A 15,947-nucleotide genomic window follows, 5' to 3' on the forward strand; every position below is an offset into this window, starting at 1 on the left:
ATGGGCCTCTCTCTCTCTCTCTTTATTTTCTCCTCTTTAAAAGCATGAATATTTACCTCACACAAAAACCTGGCAGATTTAAAAAAAAAAAAAAAAAAAAGAATCCCAGCAATGACAGTCCTAATTAAAGGGATATAAAACAAGTGGAAGTGCTGTCCAAGAGAACAAATTGAATTCCCTGTATGTGAATAAATGCAGATGAATTCTGTATTCTTTCACTAGTGATTTAGTGTCTTAAAGCAGTGTCTTAAATTATGGATGATTTGAAAATAAAGAGGTAAATGTAAATCCCTGATACATATTGTGTTTTCTGTGAAAAGAAGAAAAAAATTGAGGCCACTTGTCTAAAAACCCTAAATATCATTTTAAAATGTCTGTTTTCATCTTTATAAAAATTAAACTATGGCACATATTGGTCGAAATGTTATAGTCCTTGCTAAGCAGTAGAAAGGATTAAGTTGAAATGCCCCTCTACTTTGATTGAGGAAGGATGAGAAGCACCTCAGTTAATTTCATCACCAAAAATTAACCTTAAAGTGGGACTTTTTTTTATTCCACTCTCTGGAATATCTTTCTGGAGTTCATATGAACAGCCAGTGGGCAGCCAAGAAAAGGAGTGAGGTCTAACAAAAGAAGAGCTGTGACTCTTCTGTCTTGCTGGTGGTGCAGCTTCTGGTTGGAGACTTTGGAATCAGATTTGTCCAAACAGTAAAATAAATAAATAAATAATAATAATAGTAAATACTGGTATCATAATTCTCTTTGGTCTTATGGTAGTATAAATAATCTGTTTCACATGAGAATGAAGCATACTACCATGCTGCATCAACGGCCCTCCTCCTGATCCCTATCAATTCTTACTATACCATGTGAATTTGAGATTGTCTAATATTCTATAATTAACTTTCTTGTCCTCAGTTGACCTTGATTAAATTGACTCCATTATCCTACAGCAGCTAATGTAATGTAAAATCAACCTTCATTTTGAAGCAACACCCACTTGTGTGAAAGGACCTCGTGTAAACCTCCCTTCCCTCCCACTCTTCCCCCAGCTGTGCAGGAGATATCCTGAACTTTATCACCTTCTTGTTATTAAAAAATAACAAGAATTTGGGACCAGTACTGCAAAGATAAGTTTAATATGTACTTACTTCTTAGGTGCATGTATGTGCCTTACTGCTGAACAGGTTTTGAGATGTTTTGATTTTCTCTTAGACTGATCTTTAGAGCGTTTAAGAATTATTAGCTTTCTAGTCTTCTTAGCTAAACAGCTCTGTTTAAAAGAAAATATTAGCCAGCTGAAAGTGGTGTACAGAATACTCCGTTAGAAAACAGAAAATGCTGCTGGAGTTATGTGACTGACGAGACTTCTGTAATAAAAGTGGTAGTTCATAACTCAGGCAAGGTAAAATAAAGACAAAATCTTCAAAGGCTGCAACTTAGAATATGATGCCAATCACCCCAAAGGGTTAAAAAAAAAAAAAAAGTCTCAAGGACAAAAATACTTCAAACACTTATTTTTCTTTTTAGAAGAAAAGCACTCTTTGTGATTTTTATTTTTTATAAGATAGGTTCATTTCTCCAAGTCTCTGGCTATAGTGAGATTTGTCTGCAGGAGCTCCTGTGCACATATATAGGCAATAAGAACTGCCCCCAAAACCTTTGTCTTGAACTTTGAAAGAGCTGAAATTTCTTGATGTACAGTTTACTGTTATCTCTAATAGTAAGGGTCCTTGAAGCCCTCTGACTGTATAACAGCTCTTTTTAGTTGGTCTATCTACAAATGCACAGTTTCTTCCAGTTGGCCCATATGGGCCAACCTCCCATATGCAGCAACTATGTATAGGACCTGTTACAGATGTGTATCCTACAGCTAGTAACAGTTACTTTTTTTAACCTTCCTTCATAGTGTGTTCATGGCTGGCCAGCTCTGCAGTTTCTAAGCATATTTTTTACTAGGTTCTGAGAGGCTATGCTCTACCTTGCAGCGGGGAACTCTAATTATATATAGTGACTTTGACAGGGTGGAAAATAAGAGGAAGAAAACTTTCCTTATATCTTCTTCGAATTGTTTTGGGAGTTCAGTGAAGGAGTGGCCATCACATAGTGAGTCCTGGCATGGTATCAGACTTGTGTTGATACAAGTAAGTGTTTTCTGTTGTGCATGAAATATTTACCTAGTGGGGAGGAAAGGAAATTTGGAATGGTATAAAAATAAAATCATATGAAGCGTTTAAAGACTCATTCAAATTTCCTCAGTTATGTGGATACTGGAAGTAAGGTGAAGCAAGGTAGTGTGTTGCAGAGACAGAATTGGCCACAACCCCTTGGAAAAGATAGATCTGTGGTGGTGCTACCAGTTCTGTGCCACAGGAAGATGGGATTGTACTGGGTCTGGCTGGAATGTTAACTTTCCCGGCAGCAGCCCATACAATCCTGTACTCTGTACTTGTAGCTGGAACAGCAGTGTTATCACACCAGTGTTGTGTCTACTGCTGAGCAGCAGTGGCACAGCATTGGACCTTTCTCTAACCCTCCTAGGGGATGGGCTAGTGAGGAGAGAAACATCACTAGGGCAGCTGACCTAAATCAATCAAAGGGATATTCCATACCATGTGATGTCACACTCAGCAATAAAAGGTGGAAACAGGAAGAAGGGGGGGGGTGGGCTCTCGTGGAGAAAACATCGGTCCTCCTCTTGAACACCGGCTGCATGCGTTGAGGCCTTGCTTCAAGGACGTGGTCAATCATCGCTCATTTGTGGGAAGTAGAGAGTAATTTCTTTCCTCTGCACTTCCATATAGCTTTCATTTATTTTGTTTGTTTTCCTCCCTTCTTTTTATTTTTCCTTTTCCCCTCCCTTTTCCCCTTTCCCTTTTATTTCCCCTTAGTTAAATTGTTTAGTTCATGGTAGTCTTTATTTAATTATTATAATTATTTCCCTTTAATTAAATTATCCTTATCTCAACCCGTGAGTTGTTCTTTGCTTTACTTCTTCCCCTCCTCATCTAAAGGAGGGGGAGTGAGAGAGCGGTTGTGGGGTTTAGCTGCCCAGCACGGTAAAACCACCACAGACAATGCTATGACTGGTCTCCAGAGACAATGCTGTCCAGGTGACTCTGGAGGTACAACATGATCCCTTCAGCTCATGGGGGAAACAGCCATTTCTTTTACAGTGGACATGCACCTACTTCTATATGTACCAATTACAGGTTTCTGTCAACAGTAAACCACCAGGCATATCTTTTGAAGGTGGCTTGGGAGCTGCCTTCAGGATTAGGCCTGTGAGGCACACTCAAAGAGAGGTCGTGCGTGTTTTGATTCAGGTATGTGCATTCTATCGGTACACCCACTGTTGACTCATGCAGTGCCAGAGAGATGGAGGGTAGTAGCTCATTCAGGTTCAAAAATCATGTGGACAACTACAGAGAGGAAGCAGAGTGTTCAGTGAAGAGCGTCTGCTGTTATTTTAGACTGAACATGGCAAGCTTCCAAAAATGCCTAATGTGGGTGCCCTATCCTTACTTTCCATGAGTAATCACATAGCTATTTGTACTAACACAAGTGTGTTCCCCTTGGCTTGAGGATAACAAGAAAGCTAAAAATTCTGCCATATGGTCAGCTTTAAATTTAGAGGTAATGAAATATTTCTCTGGAATGACTGGGAAAGCTTGCATGGCGTACAAGAGTTTGAAGATCTGTATTTCATACTCCTGGTATGATCCTAAGTATCAACTTGTAATCTGCCTATGTCTGAATTTTCCTTCAATGATGATGATAATAATGCCTTTCTTGTAAACATTTCTCTCTCTTATCTGTATAAGTTTCTGGCAAAGGAACTATCCCTTTATTGGTAACTTGTAAAGAATCTAATACACTGAGGCCCAGTTCTTGGCTCATGTTCTAGGCAGTACTGTAATATAAATAATAATATTGATATACTTTTGAGGATTGTAATATATGTATATATATATAAAGACTATTTTGAGCAAAGCGGAATTATACTGAAATTAGATTTAAGACTGACACATCATGAAGTGACACCATGGGACTGATGTTTAAGACTGACACCATGTTTTACAGGCATTTAAAAGTGGTATTTTAAAGGAATGGTTTCAAGGGTATAAATAGAAGTTATGTTGCACAGTAATTTTCATCCTGTGACAATTAGCTATTATTAGATATTTTTGTCTCTGAAGAATATCTTTCTAAAACATATATAAAAGATATGACATTGAATAGAGTAATGGTATACTGAAGTTTCTAATATACTTTTAAGATCCATAACTCATAATCATTCATTGTAATTATTTATGATGTCCTTAGTTAAAATAAATGCCAACAATTGCCAAATAAATGACAGTTTTAAAGCAGAGGTCTCACACACTAGTCAAAATCAGGTCAATCTTCTTTTTGGGTTACTTCATTCATTAGCCAATTCAATGCACACAGCCAATATCCAAAGCTTGGCTTCACACACCAGTGCTTCTGAGTGAAGGAAAGTGGCAGAAATAATTTTTTAACCTTATATCTTTGATTCACATTCTTTCTGTTAACTGCTCTATTAGGACAAGTGAAGTTTATAGTGCTTGATTGAAAATTTATTTTATTTGCTCAAGCTTGAAGTTAAAAGTTTGCTCTTCCTTGACTCTCTGTGTCTATAAAATGGACAGAGTTGATAGCCTGTAAAATAAAATAGACTAACTTTTCACTGGCATCCTATCAATATTTTGGCATCTGAAAAGAGCAGGGAAACTAGAATTAAGTAGTTTCATTTCTTCCACTTCAACAGTTTGGAAAAAGATGTTAAAGAAAAATAAAGCTAATTCTGACAGAAAGGTAGAGTTTTTCTGTGTTTATTTTTGTTTTAATGAAAAATGGTTTCATTTCAAAGGGAAATTATTACTTTTTTTTTTCCTTTGATCAAAATTTTCAAAAACAGGACTCTGCATGCAGGATCATTTGCTAAACCCCCAAATTTTAAGGACCCCTAATTTCCAAGTTTATTGAAAATAATTTTCACTGAATGGTATACTATATTTATTAAAGGTTGTGCTACTCTATAGTTTACATATTACACAGTTTTATCCAAGTTTTCACTTTCCCTAATTTATTGGGTTTATGGGGGAAGGGCCTCATAGCAAAAGGCTGCAGGGGCAGCCTCTGTAAGAAGAGCGCAGCAGCTGCCCTGTGTTATAAGGGCCAGTTTCAGCCAGCTCCAAAGGGACCCACCGCTGCCCACACCCTAGCCAGTGAGCATTACTGGTTGTGCCTCTATGAGGGAAGATTTGGGGCAGGGGTACAAAAAACTGCTGTACAACTGCAGCTGGGAGAGAGGAGTGACAAAATGTAAGAGAACCAGCCCTGCAGACCCCAAGGACAATGCAGAAGGAGGGCATCAGGTGCTCCAGGCGTGCAGCAGAAGTACCCCTGCAGCCCATGGGTCCCACATGGAACAGATCTCCACCCTGCAGCCCATGGAGGAGTCCCTGGGAGCAGGTGGATGTGGTCTGGAGGAGGCTGCAGCCCATGGAGAGCCCCTGCAGGAGCAGGGGGTTTGGGGGGGAGCTGCCGCCAGTGGGGGACCTGTGCTGGAGAGGTTTGCTCCTGACAGATGGACCCCGTGGTACATAGCCATCTGGGAGCAGTTTTTGAAGAGCTGCTGCCTGTGGGCAGGATCAGTTTGGAAGCACGACATCCCGTGGGAGGGACCCCACGTGGAGCAGGGGCAGAGAGTGACTGTGAAGAAGCTGCGGAAACAAAGTGTTAGGGACTGACCACAGCCCCCATTCCTCATTCCTCTGCACCACTTGAGGGGAGGAGGTAGAAGAGAGTGGACTGGGAGGATGGTGTTTTTAGTTTGTTTTTAGTTTCTCAGTACTCTGGCATGTTAGTAACAGGTAATAAATTTATATAATAAATTATATTAATCTCTATATGCTGAGTCTAATTTACTCGTGATCATAATTGTTGAGTGATCTTGCCCTGTCATTATGTCAGACCTTGAGCCTTTCTTATCGTATTTTCTCCCCCTTTCCCTTTGAGGAGGGGGAATGAAAGAGTGGGTGTGGTGGAATTCAGCTGCCCAGCAGGGTAAAACCACCATACCATATACTTTAGGTGAATGTTCAATTGAATTTCAGGGTCTGAATGAGTTGGCTCTTCCCTCATTGTGATTTAAAGCTCTAAACTTCTTGTTGTGCATAATATGCCCTCTCCTTCCTTTCAGCTTTCTGTGAATCCCCTGAAGGCTTTTAAATGAGTATACAAAAGAAAGCATTTTACAGTGCTAAGTCTGGCAAATTGGAGGGCAGATAGCAACATTTCATAAAATTAATCCCTGTAAATATGCATCAGTTTTTCAAACAGCAGTTTCAGAATATACCTCTAATATGCCTTTAAAAAAAAAAAAAATCTGATTATTTTAAAAATAGCTGTCTGTTTACATTCAACCACCAAACAATAAACATGGCTAATGACCTTTCTATTCAGTGGATATAACTATAGTTACTGTAAAATTTCAGGTATGCACAAAAAGGAAATGTGGAAGTATTTATTGACTCTCTAAAGCACAGATTCAATCTTTCTTTTGCTTATTATAATAATAAAGCATATTTATGAGTCAGTAGATTCAAACAAGTGTTTCTTATTTGTTTGTTTTGTCTATTAATTTTGTTATTTTCCAAGCTGCTTTCAGAGAGGTGGTATAAAGAAAATCCTGGTCAATGTAGTATTACAGGAATGCGGAACCACATAAAAATTTAGGTTGGTAGTAATCTCTGGGGGTCTCTAGGCCTAACCCCAAACAGGGATTTGGAATAACTTCAAAGTTAGATCAGACTATGACAGGTGTTACTGACTGTTGAATATATCCAGTGTTGGAGAATCTGCATTTCCAGGAAAACTTTTCTACTGCATATCCATGTTTATATATTATTATTATTATTATTATTTTCCTTGTATCTGATCAGAGTTTTGCATAGAATCATAGAATATTCGGAGTTGGAAGGGACCCACAAGGATCATCTAGTCCAGCTTCTGGCTCCACGCAGGTCTACCCAAAAATTAGAATTCAGACCATATGACTGAGAACATAGTCCAAATGCTTCTTGTTGCAACATATGACTTATAGCCAGAAATGTCTGCCTCAGTCTTCCCTTGGATTCGCCTTCCTAGGTGGTTGAAGACTTCAGTTAGATCCCCCTTAATCAAGCAAACCCCACTCCCTCCTTATGGATCATGCATTCTATATCCCCCCCATTGGACCTTCTCCGATTAGTCAATATTTATTTTGTATTGGGGGACAAAGTAAACGTGATCTTAGAATTACCTAACAGAGGGGAACACTCTCTTCCTTTGATCTTCTAGTAATGCCCTGTCTCATAATCTCCGACCACTCATACTTGACTCTTCTTATTTGTGGCACTGGGGCCTGGCTTGACCAGGAGCTTCTTGGCAACACCTTCATTGCTTCAGCTTTTGCCCAATGCCTCTGTGGGTTCTCCAAGTGACTTTCTGTAAATAAAAGGAATCCACCCTCTTCCATTTTCCACTGTCCTTGGGCAGTCAGTTTCCATGCCCTAACCCTAGGTTTGCTAAGGTTGACACTCTCAGCCTATCCTCTCTATTGCTTTCCATGGGATTTTAGAGGTTTAGGATTTTCAGTAGGTTTCTGAAATATATACTTTGAGATTCACCTGCACCTCAGGACTGAATAGCAGCAGGAATAAAATGGGAAGAATATAATAGAAATCAGTCTAGTTGAAAATAAGAGTTTTTACATATTGGAGTGAATTCTGGCTCTCTGTGAGGACTATAAAAACTCTCACTGACTTCAGGGGATGTGATGGTTTTACCCAGTACAGAGGAGTAGGACTTATCCCTGTATTTACAGAGAATCCCTTCTCTGGTCAGGCCCCAGGATCTGAAATAGCTTGTTGCCTTTGACATATGGGACATGTCATGCAAATTTTTCTTTGATATTAATATAATAAATCAAACACTTATTTTTCTCAGGAAATGTGCTTTTAATAACTGTATGATACAGATTTAACATGTAAGTCTTTTTCCACTAAATATAAGTAGTATATTTATTGGAAATTTAAAGAGCTTTTCATTTTACTGTTATCAAGAATTCATAGTTCTTAAACACTCCTGGTAATTACTCTGAAATAGAATTAATTTAAATTAGGTTGTTCTGTGATCAATAGGTATGTTACTGTGTCTCACAAGGGTCAGGAGAAGTCCATGAAACATTGAGCACAAACTGACTACAAGGCACAGCGGATTGAGATAATTGAATTTGGAAAAAATGTATATATATATAATCTATGTGCATAGGGATGACTACTTGGGGTCTTTCCATAATACCTATCTCAAATGAAACACTAGGGACTTGTGGGAACACCATTTTTAAAGCTAAAAGACAAAGCAACATGAATCTCACCTGTTGAATTCCTTGCTGTGGGAAAATCTGTAAAAACAAACAAACAAAAAAAAACACACACAAAACAACAACAAAAAATTATTCTTGCTCAGAAAGTGGCTATGGAAGCTATTTATTAATTACTACAGTGATAAGACAAATACACCTGTGTTAAGAAGAAAAGAAACCACAACTGTTGTGGTGGATTTCATAAACCATTAGTCATTGTCTGTTTTACCGTTCTGATAAAGATAATCCCTAATTGAACCAAAGGTGACCAGTCTTGTCTGGTAGCAGCAAATTTTGTGACACTTCTCTCACCACTAACCTAAACAAGCACAGACTGTTACCTCTGTAAACTATTTCTTGTGAGAAGACAAGTAACAGATCAGCATGTGGGTTGATACAGTATATATGTATATCTCCTGCTTGTTCTTCGTTTGCTTATATCACGGACTTATGGAAACTCCAGCCACTTTAAATGCCAATCCTTTCCGTGGAAAACTGTGCAGATCACAAGGGGACCAGTTGTGATCTCAAACTGATCTCATCCCAGGACTGGGCTGGGACATGGTCTAGGAATACAACTGAACTTGAGCTTGGAAGTCTTGAGATTAAAATTACTGACTTAGTGTTTTCAGCTGAGGCCACTCAAACTCTCAAAATGCTTTTGTTCCTTTTGCATATATTTTATATACACGTAAATAACATATATATAAATAAAATATGTGTATATATGTGCTTTACTAGAACCTGTTTTTGTAGACCTCTGTGTCCATGCACGACCAGATGGCAGCTAACTTTTACAGAATTTAACTGTGTTTCTATTCTAATAGGTACGCTAAATTTCAATTTATGGATAGATTATAATTAAACTCTAGATAGTTATAGTTAAACCCTTAGAAAAAGAAAAAAAAAAAAGCCACTCAGATTCTAATGACAGGACAGTATTTTGTTTTACATAAATATAAGCTGGATGCCAGTGGTTGGGCACTGGAACAGGCTCCCCAGGGAAGTGGTCACAGCAGCAAGCCTGCTGGAGTTCAAGAGACATTTTGATAATGCTCTCAGACACATGGTTTCATTTTTGGGTGGTTCTCTGTGGAGTCAGAAGTTGGACTTCATGATGGAGGTTGGAACTAAATGATCTTTAAAGTCCCTTTCCCCCCCCCCCAACCAAACCATTCTTTTATTTTAAGATCCTTCTTCGATCCCTTCCAACTCAGGATATTCTATGATTCTAGGATAATATAACAATAAAAGCAAAAAGTTGCATTATAGAAATAAATGTTATTCAATAAAGCATTCTCAATTTAATTGACACCAGACCTACCAAATCACCGAGCGTTCATCCCTTTCCTCCTCTCCCCTTGTATTGCAGCCTGTGAAACAAGCTAGTGCTTAAGTGACAGCTGCTTTATAACCAGATGATATACATGTATTCCAGGAGACTTTGGTATATCGAATCCTGTTTCAAGAAACAAATTCCCAGTGAACCCGTGCCTGTGACATCTAGTTTTAGAACTTGGCTTGTGTGTGTGTATTCACTATTACTTCAAGAGCTTTTAGAACATTCTAACATTTGATTTTGATCACAGGTACTTTTGCCTGGAAGAAAGCCTGTACTGAAATAGGAGGACCCTTGAAGGATGTTAACTAACAGAAATGAATGCTTTAATAAGGAAGGAGGGTTTCATTCTTCAAGATCCCTATTCAGAGTGGCAAGTCCAAGAACGTTAGATTATGTCACAAAGGTATCATTTTTATTTCTATGGTTGTATTTTAGTTTGCTAGCCCACTTCCATGTAAGTTTCTTAAATGTTAAAATGTTCTCAAAACAGTATAAAGTGGTATTCATTTCTTATGGTTAGTGGTGTGCTTAAGAGTAACTTTAATTATGTAGATTTGCAATGAACTGTTTGGTTTTTAAGTAAGAGTTATTGGAACAGTTTTATCATCATCATCAAAAAAAAAAAAAAAAAAAAGTAACTCCTTCACCAAAACTATTTTGAGCTTCAAGGTTGACTGAACTTAAAGATTCAGACAAAAAATGTGATCATTCTGCCAGTTTTCATCTGCATCCATTCCTGGCATATGAAACTTGGATGAGGTTTTGATACTTGTGGAGCATATTGAGAAAATACAGTCAGTCTTTAGATTTATAAGGAATCTGCACCTGCTCCCCATGGATTTAATTTCTTAATTTTTCAGTGACTTTATGTGACCTTGACTAATATGAACACTTCATTTTTTCTATGTTTAATGTTGCCTAAATATAGAAAAGCTGTACTACATTATCAGGGATGTTACGGGTTTAAGTAATTGATTATATATGTTTTTGAGGACATATCAGTAAATGAGCATTATAACTTTACATGTTTAAGATTTTGACAGTGACAGAGGGACAATGATATCTTTTCAGATATTTTTTCCTTTTTATGTATCAGTTCACATGAATCAAGCTTACATCCCCTTTGTTTCCTGTAAGTGCTCATTCTCTGAAGCACTTTGTATGGATAGGTTTAGCTGGCTAGACTGTCTGTGAAACCTGCATTTAACATTTATACATAATGAACATTTACTACTGGCAATGTCAACACAGACGCCCAATCAGATATTTGTAGCAATTTTGTACAAATCTATTGACCAATCACATCTAACAAGTACAAATACAAGTACAATAACAAATACAACATTGAACAGAGTTTGATGTGTTTGAATAGTCCTTTTGTGTGCTACACTTTTGATCCCCCAGAAAGCTTCTATTCAGCATAAGAGAGGGTACTGAAGGCTAATCCACAGTTTGTACAGACAGGAGGTTTTCATGACCAAGCTGTAAAAATTAGGGAGTAATAATTAACTGGATAATTTAAAATATGTCCCTAATAAATATATCAGTAATGGTCAGAAATCTCTCATAAGCAGAAAAATTAGATCACTGCAGAATGATTCACTTGTGAATTATTCACACAGCTGTAGAAATGATTCAGACTGACAGATTGATGGGTAGAACATGCCCATAAAAACAGGATATTCTGCACTCTTTGTTATCCTTTATGTGTTACACATTCTATGGCTTTTTCTGGGATTCTGTAAGTATATGCAAAGCAATGAATGCCAGCCTGCAGAAAAATCTCAGGTTTTCCTTCAAGCATCAAATTAGAGGATACCACCCAACAGGAGCAACTGGGTGAGGAAACAAATGGAAATTACATTCTCAGTTAATAGAGTAGTAATCAACTGAACTTCTTTGGCCTCACTTTTATGGAAGCTGTGCATAAAAGTTCAGGACAAATCAATTTTTTTCCTTTTTCCCCTGATGAAGTAAAACATTTCCTAGTATAAGCAAGCAGTCCTAGGAAATGGGTCATCGTTTTTATTGCAATACAGAGCAAACTTCCAGTGATTAAATTAGTGTGATGAAATATGCTGTGGGGCATAAAATTTTTCTGAAATAACATGCTTTGGAACTGACCTATCCAGGCTTCCTTCATGTGTGATTTATAATATTTCTGAAGTTTTAGATATGTTTTATTATTATTATTATTATTTATTTATTATTATTTTTTTTTCTAATGAATAGAAATTCACAGGAATAACAATCTCATTCAAGTTTAGCCTGATGAATTTACAAATAGTTCTTTTTTACATTTACCATAAATTACTTTCCTTTACCTAACAGCAGCTTCTTTGCTGGCAGTTTAACAGCTTAGTAAATGTAATTATTAATAAATGGAACATAGTCTTCAAAAAGACAGAAAATAAGTCTGTCATCTTACTTGAATATGTAGCTGCTCCTTTTGAAACAGCACAGCATAGCATTACTTTGATGAAGTAATGCCTATCAAGTGGATTATTGTAAACAGAAATTTTACAGTGCTTTTATTTGGATAAGAGAAGCTAGATTTATAGACATGCACTATGTTTCAGTTGGATATTGCAATGAAGGTTTTAAGCAAAGAAGCAGCATAAAATATTTGCCCTTCAGGATTTTTGTTTGGCTCTGAAGCCATCCCAATAAGATTTGACACTGTACATGAAATCAGATGTTTTGCCTTTATTTTTGGTGTGCTACAGTGTGCTAAGTACCTACCAAGAGTTAATAAATAAATAAATAAATAAAAATCTAGTCTAATTCCCTAAAGAACAGTTATGGCATTTTCTTCACCTTTTATAGCATTATGGGCTGTATTATTAATCAGGTAATTTCACTTACACAGTGCTCCTAAAGGATTTTTTTTATTTTTTTTTTTAATGAACAGAAATGAAGAAGTGGGTCCTATCTTAACTAACTGGTTTCTTATCATGATTCTGTGAAATCTTGAGGCATGAAAACAGTAGTTTTAGTAGATAATCATATGCATGGTACTTAAAACCCCACTTTTCTCTAAAAACTGTAAGCAACAGACATCACTTACAAGCTCTGCTCCAATAATGTTTTAAGAATCTTGTTTAATTGCTTAGGAGTCTTGAGATGCATAGATATCTTTGTTCATAAAGGTAGTATCCTAATCCAGGAAGAATTTGCAAGTACAGAAAATACATTCAAAAAGTCACTGTCCATGAATAAGAGGGAGGAGACAATCAAAAACTTTTGATAATGACCTAATGACTGGGGAACTAGTGTGAGAAGTACTAAACTGGGGTTCCATTCTCACTCTTAGCAAGCTCAGACCCATATTTTCCAATTCAGTCACCACATTTTCTTCAAGAGTGGTTTTCAAAAGAGTTTTCTGGACACACCTTCCACATCTCTTGCCCAAGCTAGTCCATTGTGTGGTAAGGAATACAAAAGTCAGAAGAAAAGTCAGGCCAGAAGTAAAGAGGTGGGAAATTAATCTCTATATCAGAATAAAGGTAGATTACTTCTGCCCTTTTCTATACAAATTCTGTGTAAAATCCTTAACCCTTTTCTACTCTCCTTTTCAGCAATTTCATATGCAGTTCCTGTAAAATTCAATAGTGAATAATATAAAAATTTGAGGTCTTTTGGAGAATTAGAATTTAAGCCTAACAATGAGAGTAATTCACTTTCCTTGCAGTGCCTAGGAGAGCTGCATACACACACTGAATAATGTAACAGGCAGCGTGGGTGGGTGTACATGTGCAGGCAGAACATCCCAGTGCCACTGCTGGTTCACAATGAAAATTCATTCCCAGACATGTCTCTTCTACACAATCATTTTAACACATTCCTCCTAACCTGAACATGTTGAGCACAAAGGAACTTCATGCATCATGCTGTTTATCCTTGACCTTTCCTGTTGGGTTCAGAAAGGTACACATGGCCTCTACTTTCTCTTGGAAAATTCTAATTAAAAGAGAAGGGAGAGATTTAAATGTGTGAAATTTTAATAGAGTTTCCCAGTGTAGCAATTGTACATTATGTCATCTTGGATAAATTTTGACTGAATTAGCTTTTGCAGAATGCCCACCAGACCTGCTTCCACAGGCTGTTTTGCCATCTGCACTATTAAAACATCCCCATTAAGTGTGCCCAGGGTCTAATCTTTTGCAACTGATTACAAATTGTCCATAATGCACAGTCTGAAATAGAATTGCTGGAATTAATTTTTAAAAATTAAACTTGCAAATTTGTTATACCAGAAACAAAAGGATATATCTAGTTATAATAATTTTAATCTGGAAAGAGTGAAGATTAGCTTGGTCACAGACAATGATAATAAAGATTAGATATTAAAAAATACTATCATTTGCCTCAGGGGTGTTCAGAAAAGTTTTAATGTGTTTATACTGCAAGTCTGACAGAAGCTCTTGCATTTCTTTGCAAGTCTGGTCGGAAAATCCCACTGTATTCAAGTACTGACCTCTCACTTGATTTAAATGATGCACTCTCAGTAGACTAAACAAAAATGACTGACAAAACTGATTTGTAAACCAAATATTTGCCCTTCTAGATATCTGGAAGGGGAAAAAGATTTACTATTTTCCTATAGCATTCTAAACAATGGTCTTGTTATAAAATAATCTTTCTCACTTTTGTCTCTGAAAAAGGGAAAAAATAGTAAGGGCAAGCCTAGAAGGTAATATCTGGAAACTGAAGCTAGAGGTTGAAATGCTGCTCTGTGATTCTCACCTTTTCTCTGTTCAGGCAAGTTGTGTATATCTTGCCCTGCACTTCAGTTTCCTCCTCAGTTATCCATACATATCTCATGGAAGGTATGGTTGCTGTATTAAGACAGAGGGAGATAGTCACACTGAGCCTTGAGTCAAGGTCAGCATTGTAGCATTTAAAAGTCAGGAAGTTAATGGGTTTCTAGGATGCATGTCTATCAATCTAGCACTAATGGTATATTTCCTGTTTTTGGATCCCTTCTTCCCTTTCTGCATCAATATACAGGCTGCTGTGGGAATTCTTCCTTTGCTTGGTTTCTCTTTAAAAGTAAGTGGGAGAAGGGAGAAGGACGGAGGGGAAAAAGAAAAAAAAAAAATTAAGCTTTTTTGAAAATCAGAGCTGTGTTAAACCATGAAGACTATTGTAAGTCTTGACTTGAATTGGTATTCCCATGATTCCAAGATTCATTTTGTCAAGGCTGAAACTTGAAAGATAATGGATGTCCTTTAGTTTGAACTCCTAGTGCTGTCAAGCTAGAGGTTTCCCCTACAATGCAATTTACATCGTGAGAGTGCACCAAGACACAGCAGCTGGGAGCTCTAATCTCTCACTTTCCCACTGCAAAAGAACATGGTCATATGCCGTCATGCTTTGACAGCAGGTTTTATGGACCAAAACACTTCGATAGAATTCAGACATTCAATAGAATGCCCTCAAATTATGCTTTTGGATACAGAAAGTGTTTCATCTGAAAATTACTGATTCCATTTCTAGCATGCTGAAGGAAATGGCATTTTCTGATGACAGCCCTAGTGTCTACCCTGTGGAGTCATATGCTACGTGCAATATTGTTCTGCACTTTTTCTACCCTCTGTGTCCCTCTTTGTTCCCAAAAATGTCTCAGAAGTTGAACAATGGAATATTTCTGTCCTAAAAAAAAAAAAAAAAAATAGGAAAAAGCGCTGTAATCAGATTTATAAGGTAAAAAGTCCTAGTATTCTTGAAGAAGTAAAGAGAAAGAAGATCCCTTCTGACACTGAAATAAACATTATTGCACTCCTCTGATGAATCCATGTGGATTCTCAGGCTATTGATATTCCTTGAAACATCCATTACTTGAGTGTCAAGTAGCTGGGAATTTTGACTAGCACATCAGACTCTAGACTCTTGGTTCTTGTAGAAAAATTGCAGAACTCCAGACTGCCTTTTCTTTTATGACCTAATAGCAGCAATTAAGAATGCTTAGGATATACATAAGTATGCCCTCATCTAACCCTCAAATGGCTGTCACCACTCTATTGTAAGTGAATAGTGCATTGATCAGCATGTGCCTTATTACCTTGTGCATGCAAAGACATTGTAGTAGTTTATTTCCTCTTTTGCACTTTGTACACCACATCTATCAAGAAGAAATATGGTCTAGGCAGTTCAAAAGGCAAAAGAAAC

At 37.2% G+C, this 15,947-nt stretch overlaps 1 long non-coding RNA gene across 1 annotated transcript in view; it reads right to left on the reverse strand.

The window, feature by feature from the left end:
• LOC110353257 (uncharacterized) overlaps positions 1–10,010 on the reverse strand; it is an 80,686-nt gene extending 70,676 nt beyond the window's left edge. The window contains exons 1-2 of the long non-coding RNA XR_002403533.4: positions 9,759–10,010; positions 8,447–8,473 (exon numbers count right to left, since the gene is read on the reverse strand). This is a non-coding gene — a long non-coding RNA (uncharacterized lncRNA). The remainder of the gene's footprint in view (positions 1–8,446; positions 8,474–9,758) is intronic.
• Between the last annotated feature and the right edge of the window lie 5,937 nt (positions 10,011–15,947).

Source organism: Anas platyrhynchos, chromosome 5 (assembly GCF_047663525.1).
Source record: "Anas platyrhynchos isolate ZD024472 breed Pekin duck chromosome 5, IASCAAS_PekinDuck_T2T, whole genome shotgun sequence".
Lineage (NCBI taxonomy): Eukaryota > Metazoa > Chordata > Aves > Anseriformes > Anatidae > Anas > Anas platyrhynchos.